Source organism: Crocodylus porosus, unplaced genomic scaffold, assembly GCF_001723895.1.
Source record: "Crocodylus porosus isolate Cpor-Errol unplaced genomic scaffold, CroPor_comp1, whole genome shotgun sequence".
NCBI lineage: Eukaryota > Metazoa > Chordata > Crocodylia > Crocodylidae > Crocodylus > Crocodylus porosus.
The window spans coordinates 264,670,893-264,680,069 of record NW_017728886.1 but is presented as its reverse complement, the minus strand read 5'-3'; positions in this window follow the sequence as shown (position 1 = coordinate 264,680,069).

The window sequence follows — 9,177 nt, the reverse complement described above, 5'->3', positions numbered from 1 at the left end:
CAAGAGGAGTCTATTGTGCAGACTGGGAATTTCAACACGGGGCAAGATTAGGAAGGTAGGTATCTGGCCTCTGTTCCTACCTCTTCAGTATCTCTCGAGTATTTTAAGTTTTATGTGGGTTCAGACAAATTCTGCGCTTCCCGGGTTTCCTCGTGGAGCATGTTGACAGGTCACACGCACTGCTCCTCAGTTTCACAAGTGTGTCTGGACCGGCGTGGTGTTTGTTAAGGATTGGAGCCTGTAGTCCAAGGGCTCCCCTGTGCTACAGACCCATTGCTGCCAGTGGAGCCCATTCACGTAGATGCTGTTGGGAGTCCTTTCATCCAAGTAGCAGCGCCAGTTCTGTAGACGCCATCAGAGACGGTGACAAAAGCTCCTGTCCGTGTGACCTGCCAGTGCCCACAAGAGGATTTTGCTGGCATAGTTATGCTGGCTAAGGTGCAAAAACTTCGTAGTGTATACTAAGCCAACATCTCCATCTACATAGCCTGGTCCCAGGCTTTTTGTGTACCCAAAACTCCAATCAAAGATCATCTAAACGTTGTTCCCAGCTTTCATTAAAGTTAATGGCATCCACAGTTACATTAATTGTCATGACTCCAAGCCTTTGGTATATCATTCTTTTTTCACTTTAGAAAAGCATTTAGTCCTGATGCTGCTGCCCTTAATCAAACGTGAAGATTCATTGCAGATTATTTAAGACTACTCATGTCAATTGGGGATTGAGCCCTTTTCTGCCCATCTTTTGAGCAAGTGATAATAGCTTTTAAAAGAAAAGTAAGGTTGCTAACCACTTGTCTCAGTACCTCTTGGTGGGTCTAGTTTAGGCACTATTCTTATCAATGTTTTAACTCCAGAAACGCCCCTTAATTAAAATCAGATTAAACCAAATATGTCCAGCCTCTGCTTTTTTTTCTTATTTAGCTGGATCCAGCTGCAAGTACTTTGTCTTTGTTTGATCATTTTGTTTCTTTAGAAACTGATTTTTTTCAAGCTGGTTGCGAGAAGGCAGATGCTGTAAGTTGACACGGACAGGAAAATAATTGTTTTCAAAAGGGATCTGTGGTATGAGATTAACAACACTTATTTTCATTTCTGGGCCTAATCTCTTACCACAGGTCAGGCAGGGTAAAATCAGTGTTAGTGTAGTTTTATAGTCTCTAAAAACAAAGACAAATGTAAACTAGCCATAAAGGAGCAGTGCTGTTCACATTTTTTCTGTGCTCTCTCCTAAGGAATGTCACTCTTCGTGTTCACCTAAATGACTAACTTCACGTGAGGCAAGCCTACAAATCTGGGGTTTTTGGAGGGTGGGAGGGAGGTTTCTTCCACGTACGAGATCGCGGCAGCGTTCCCGTTCCTGACGCTCAGGCAAATTGGCACAAGGTCATTGGCTTCTGTAGAGTGTCTGTAGTTTGATGGCGGCAGAACGTTTGGACCGTTAAAATGTCAATCAAGTTGATCCAAAACTTCTGTAAAACCACGACCATTTCTGGGCAGCAAAGTGGTTGACTGATCATGGGAGGGCGAGGTGGAAAAGAATGTATGGTTCTTCTCCAAATCGTTCTTACCGTTGGTACGCTTCAGGTGCAATAGATCAGATGTAACAAACGTTTACTGAGCGTTTGTAGCCCTTCGTTTTAAACAGTTTTTCTAGGTTTTCCTCTTATTTTTGTAAAATAACTGAAAAAGAACCAAAAATTAGCTCAAAAGTTTCATATAGTCCCTTCAATGGAAAGGGTTTTTATGACCATTTAAAGTTTACTATTTTTTTAAAGAACTTGAGAAGGGCCTCATTTCAAGCGGTACTAAATGTATAGTAATTAGTTTATTCCTTTGTGTCACATCCTTGTTGAACTGTCTCGTGCTTGCAGTCTGTAAACCGTGCAGCGCTGGCTTGTTACAAGTAGCACTCGTCAGAACTCGCTTTATTTGTACGCGGCAGCTGCATCCTGTAATGCCTGTTTTCTTAGACGGCAAACTTCACTCAATGCATTACACATGATAACGTCTGAGCCTTCATGTAGATGTAGAGTTTCAAATGCATTGTATATATCTTAAATAGTTAAATGCTTGCATGATGCTATGTGGTGATGCCACTTTAAATTAAGCCTTAACAAGATACTAAATTTGTCAATTCCCAGAGTATGCAAAAATAGTTAACAGGACTAGGTTGTTCTTGTGGAGTTGAGACGGTAAAAGGAAAAGTCGTCTTCTCCCCTGATCGATTTTAAAGGGAAGCTTTTAGATGTATGCTGTGACTTTGCTGTCCCTGTTGCTCTGTAGACACTCAGTTTTTGTGCATTTCTGTGGCAGTCTGCAGAGATTCAGCAGCCTAAAATATCAACCTTTTGTTTTCTAACAAATTGTTTTTCCCCTGATTTGAAATGTATTCATGCCTGAAGGAGGATTATGATTCACCGTTTCAATGTATGTCTATGAACCTTTCCTTGAGTTCTGTGCTTTTGCCAGATGTGCCAGTCGCGAGAAGTGAGCATGGTGGCACTAATTCTTACAACATTTTTAATTAATGGCAAACCAAGTGTTGTTGGGGACCCAGCTTTCCTTCCAATTTGGATCTACCTCATTTAAGCAGTTGGGTGCTATTTACTCAAATTGTCGATGAGATCGGGAAAAGTGACCAAACAGTAAGCGATGACTGACCTCTTCATAGGCAATACTCTGCAAACCAAAATCCTTTTTTGGTTTTTTTGTATTTGAGTTTTATTCTTGTGCCTTTGTGTTGAGTCCCAATGCATAACAATCAGAAGACACATCCAATGAGCAGCAGCAAACTAATTTTAACAGTGAAATCAAAGAAACAATGGAACATAGTTTTAACAAAGCTAAATATCAAAGTTTAAATATATTTTTGGTGTATCAGACCATAACATGTACAGTATCACAGCAGAATTCTTATAATGTGAACAGAAATTAATATCCAATGACTAATTTTTAACAATGTGCATCCCTAACTTTTTTGTTTATGTACATATACACATGCTGTTGGCAAGGTGTGTGTGTGTATATAAAGACACTGAAAAGGGGGTGTGTGTGTACATATGAGTAAGGGAAGGCGATGTTAGTGATTTTTCCAGTTTTGTATTGAACAGTTTACAACTATGCATTTTTTCTACTACGTAAATCTTTTTTTACTTCAAAGTAATTCCTTTTTGGAGAAATGTTAAGTTATGATGTGCTATCATTTATTTGAAGTTTGAAGAATTTGACTTTATACCAGTAACTAATACAGAGAGGGAATCTTTTCTGTAAATTGTATTTAGTTTTAATATTAAAAAAAAAAAAATCTATATATGGACTAGAAGAGTACCAACATTCCTGAGTAGCAGGACTTAAGCTATTTCATATGGCTTTTTTTGCTGCGGAGACTCAAACAATAGGGAAACGCCTGTTTTAAAGATTTTATAAAAACTGCTCCATCAGGTCTATACTTAGCTATATTTTCTACAGCCTAGTCATCCTTTAATATGCTGCATATGAATTATCAGCATTGTTGCACTTTCTCAGTAATAATGTACGCCCTGCAATTGGCTCGTAACAAGGACTTTAGTTTTTTAACAAAACCATAGTACTTTGGGCAGAAGGTAATATTTATATAGGTACCTCAAGAAAATAAAAGAGCCTGATTATGCTGCATTTTGTTCCTTTACCTTTTTCATGTAGCATCTTGTTTGCTTTGATTAATTGTTTAGTATATTGTTACTAGCTACCTGTTTTGCTTTTGGGGACCCCAGTAGCATTTAGAGAGTTGTGTTTTATTAAGCTTGTAGGATGTAGTATCCTTTCTTGTTTTATTGCAGTAGTTTGTATAAGGTTTACCCTCCGTTGTATAGCCGGGGGATGCTGGAGAAGTATGCTTAACCTATTAGTTCACTTCAGGAAAAGGATACTACATTGCTAAAACAGACAATACATGTTCCTTAATCCTTTTTTGCTTGTGCTGCTTTCTTAACTCAAATCCAAAAGAAAAGGTGAGCAACTCGTTAACTGAAGAAAACAAAAAGAAACCAAACCAAACCCTGCCCTATTGATCTTTTAAATTCAGGCCAGGAAATAAAAAGCATGACCCAGGCTGGGCCACGTTGTGTTCTCAATGGCAACCCTCTGGAGGAATTGCACCCAGAGTCACCAGTCAAAGTGAAACGTGGCCTGCTGATTTGGGACGTTTGGTTCAGTCTGACGACTCAGTTTTCTAGTTCTTCATTTCCCCAGTAATGTAAAATGTCAAACGTGCGCAGATGAGGAATTATCTTTGTTGAGAAGAACTGTTGAAGGAAGCTTCTAAGGCTGTGAAACTTGAGCATTTATTGTCATGTTTTGAAGTGGGTCCTTTTGAGTTTGTTTTAGAGCTTGCTAGGTGAAATAGTTTGCACTACTTTTGCAATAAATTCATGAAAAAACTAAGTTTCTGTTTGGGTTTCTTCCTGTGTGTATATATATGTGTGTGTATGTATGTGTGTGTGTGTGTGTGTGTATACGACTAATACTAAAGAGTTAGCATAGTGTTTTTTTTCACCTCAAGACATGAAACTCATAAGCTCAAAAAACTGTAAATCCTGACAAAGATATGATGTGAATGATATTTTTTAACGTTATTTTGTATGGTGTCAGTTTTGTTTTGCCTCATAGTATGTCAATAAAAAACAAAATTCCTCATCTTTCCAAGCCTCTGTTCAGCGTCCTGTTGAATTGGGGATTTTTTTTTTTTATTATGCACATCCCTCACTTCATACACACACACGAATAGTTGTACTAAGCCAGTCGTTCAACATCCAGCAGGAACTTACTTCTGAAAAACATCAATTCAATCTAGGACATACTGTCGCACTGTATGTAATATCCCAGTATCTCACTCGTACTGTTCCTGTACCTTGACCATCAGATATGTGGTGTGCAAGGACACGGGAGTTTTAATGCCCCACTCCAACTCTTGGTTTTCTTGTCCATGGACTTCTTGTGTATATGAGAGAAGCACCTGGTGTGCCAACCTGACTCTTTTTGTGAGCCATAAAAGAAAAGTTGTCCACAAATTAAAACCTCACTCGGCTGTAGCTCCATCCTCTGGCCTCTTACTGTAAGTCTTGTACCGTACAGGCCCCAGGTGCCTTCTTCAGGCAGCTGCTGGCAGAAGCGGGAGCAGCCTGTACTCTGCAGTGCTGCACTGGTGGGTACATCTCTTCGGCGTCCCTTCCTGGCAGCAGTAAAAAGAAAACGGTGTCTAGGTGGAGGTGGGCACCCAGTGCTAACTTGTTTAGCTTCTTTCATTCCTTTATCCCAGGGTCAGGCAATTACTTTGGGCAGAGGGCCACGTACTCAGTTTTGGCAAGCCATCGAGGGCCACATGACAGGCAGTCGGGGGCAGATAAATATTTATTTTCTCAATTTTTTTAGGGGCCCCGCAGCCCAGATAGCATGGCCTGTCAGGCTGCATTCTGCCCACCCCTGCTTTATCCTGTCTCATCAGAGGCCTTTAGATATTTTTCACCTAGCCGTGATGCACTTCTAGTCGGATATATTTGTCACTATAAGTAGGGAAAATGCAACACTACCTCGGGGAAAATACAAATGTCTTGCAAGTTAATTTTTTCTCACGGTATAATCACCCTGGTGCCAACACCCACCCAAATATCTTAGCAGATCTAGGGCCTCTGCTGGATGATTGGAGTTGGATAGGCCAGACTTTCGCAGTCAGCCCCTGGGAATGTTGCTACGGAGCTCAGGAAGGTACAAATGCCCCTGTGCTTCCTTACCCAAGTGGCATTTGAAGGGCAGGAGAGTGTGCTGGTGTGTCGAGCTGCAGGAGCTACTAACAGATAAGAAATTTCTCTTGACTAATACCTAGAGGCCAGAGCCTGGTGGACACCGCAAATGCATAAAGATATAGGCGCTTCCATTGTGTTGAGGATCTTCTAAATCATCAGGTGCAAAGAGAAAAATTAAGACTAGAAATAAATATGAAACAATATCACTGAAAGAAAATGCCCCCCCACCCCATGAGTTCCCTCTACCTGACATTTCTGAACATTTTCAAGTAGAACAAAGTATCTGCAACCCGGAGTCTGAACTGCACTGAACCACACATTCGTAATGAAATCCTTCCAGTCGAGAAAAGCAGTTTCAGCTGTTTAAAAATAGAGTTTAAATCAACAGGGCTGGGATGTTCCCAGCATCTAATAAGCTTTTCTGAATACTTCCCATTTTAAGACCTTTCCCTGGTGCTTTGAATAAGGAATTTAAATTTGGTAGGGGCAGAGTCTTTGTCAGACGTGCATTTAGCCCGGTCACTCTCAGCCTTTTCCGATTCCAGGCGCACCCCTCCACGGACGGAAAGCACCCCTTGGAAAATGTCACCTCTTAGTTTTTGCTCAGTTTTTAACTACAGAAAGATAATAGAGAGGTTTGTCTAGTGCAAAGAGCTCAAAGACCACAACAGGTCAGGAAGTTTTTCAACTGGATTCTTACTAGAAATCGCTGAGTTTATCCGGTGAATCCTGTTGTCACGTCTAAGTGACATCATGACACCCTGGTTGAGAATCACCAATGCAGCTGGTACCACAAACATCCACTCAGTTGTGGACAAGTTTCTGGAAGGCTTTCAAAACTCACCGTGGACTCATTCTCAGCAGAGACTTAATTTCAGCATCTAAATCTCCCCAAGTTTTGATTCAGACTAAGGGGATGCTCTGGAAAAGTAGGCAGCTGAGCAGTACTTTCCCCAAAACTGCAGGGCTGCCTGGCTGCTAGCTGGGACTGCACACGTGAACGGAGACTGTCTCTCTTGCTCTCAGTGACTCCATGGTGGGTCCAGGCAGCGTGGAGGAGGAAGCGGACTCATCTGAATGCAGAGGCGGCAGCACCTGGGTGCTGTGGGGAAAATTGCAATATGAATATCATGCGTGGAAGCAAGGAGGGGGACCTGAAATTGCACAAGTAACCTTACTTCCGGCATTTTGTAACTTGGGTGCTCTGCAAATAATACTTATTTAATACCGTTTGTTTGTGCAATAAATGCGATGTGATATTTCATCTCAAGAATTTATAGCCAATGGAAATCACCACTGAGTGGATTGGTGTCACAGCTGGAATGCAGATGTTGGAGGCTACAGGCTGTTTAGAGGAGGTAAGAGTATAGGAAGTGGGATAGCCTGCTAAATCAATAAGTGGTTGATGTAAAAAAGAGAGTGGTGGCACAGACATGGCGGAATTAGTTTAGAATTAGACCAGATCATGCTGGGGAGGGACGATAATAAAAGGGTTTGTTTTAATCTGGAAATATGTCAGTGAGGCTGTGCTGGGTGCATCCCTCTGCCCCTGCTCCAGCCCTTGGTCTCCACTGAGCCCGTGAGTGGCCTCACGCCAGACTCCTGGGCTTGGAGCACACTGCCGCAGTGTACACAAGATGCAAGCCCCGGTTGACACTATCCCACCAGAGGACATTGTCGAGGAAGAAATTAAATAAAACAAGCTCACTCACTTGAGCACATATTTAACTCAGCAATTGTGCTGCGTGCTGTACGGTGTAGAGCAGGTCAGGGCCTGCATGTCATCTTTATCACCCTGTTGAAGAGTGAGAGCTTGTGCTGTCACTGAGGCAAAGATGCAGGCCGGATGCTGCTGGCGTTATCAGTGCTGTTACAACAATCTGTCAGCTTCTAGAGACAAGCCTACAGCTCCTCTAGGACTGTAGATAGCTGAACACGTGGTACTTAATACAAGCTGAAGAGACGGCCCTCGTGCAGAAAAAGTTGTGATTTTGCTATGATTCCAGCACACTTTGCACGTGTTTTACTGCTTGAAGGTACAGAGGCTTATGCTTTAAGTGCATTTACACATGTTGCGTGTCATGTGGCCCTTAGATACAGAATGATGCTGTGCTGATTAAAGTTGCCCCCCCCCCCGGGGCATATCTATAAATGCCTCTAATGACCCTCCTTCTTGCTGGTCCTCCTTGCCCTGTAGCAGGTTGGATCTTGCTGCCACCCCAGTCAGATGACTGACTCACTTTCTGATGGGCCTTAAGCCCAGATTGTGACTTTGTGGCCTCATGTGTATATCGTCACACAAAAGGCAGAAAGGTAGCAACTACAACTAACCCTTACCAAAGTCAAGCTGCCTGGAGTGATGCTTATGTTGCCTAGCTCACAAGTGCTTGATCAGCCAGGTACTGACCAAGACAGTACATGGTAGGTCTATGGCTAGACCTTTAATTGTTTACACCCCAAGCAAGGGAATAAACACTTATCCCCGTGTCTCCTTGATGACCAGTGGCAATGCACCACCTTGAAATGCTGCTTGCTGCTCTCCTGTTTTCTTCCTACCTTGGTTTTCAAAGGCTGACAAGGCTGCTTTGTTTTTACACTTTCTCTAAAAAAACAAAAACAACAACAACAACAAACATTAACACAAATGTCTCTGTTATGGCAAACCTACATGCACTACGTGTGGCCATATCGGTCACTAGAGCTAAGAGTGTTCAGCTGAAGATACGACCTACTCTATTGGGATCAGTAGTGTCGTCTTGTCTGATGCTTCCCTTCAGGCCTTTTGCTCTGTTTTAATTTCCTACCATTATTGGGTTAGCTGGATTTACCAGTTGCTTTCTCAGTTCACTGACCAGGCTAGCTGTAACGCATGCAAAGGTTTACTCTGCAGTCATCAGCAGCAGGCTTTGGGGCCTTACGTTTAGCCATGCTTGTGTAGGCTACCTTAAGTCCCTTGAAAATGGCCAAGGGTGGTGGGAGGGTGGGAAACCTTAGATAGCAACACTCCTAATGTGGGACTGACGCAGAGTTGGGCTTTGCGTCCTGATGTCTAAGGTCCTGGATCATTTCACTCTGGCATGTCTTGGTTTTCTGTAGGTGAATGACAAGACGAGTGTGTAGTGCCAGCTCAGAGTCATTGGTGGAGTCTCACCAAGGACAATTAGAGATGGCCTCTGCCTTTCTCCCACTGCTGTTACACCTGTGGGGATGTAACTTGAGGAAGACTTAAACTAAACCAGAGCGCCCCAAGGGATGACGAGGTTGAACGGTCATAAACTCTTGCAAGACCATTTCAGATGGGACATAAGGAAGAATTTCTTTACTGTCTGAGCCCCCAAGGTCTGGAACAGCCTGCCATCGGAGGTGGTTCAAGCACCTACATTGAACACCTTCA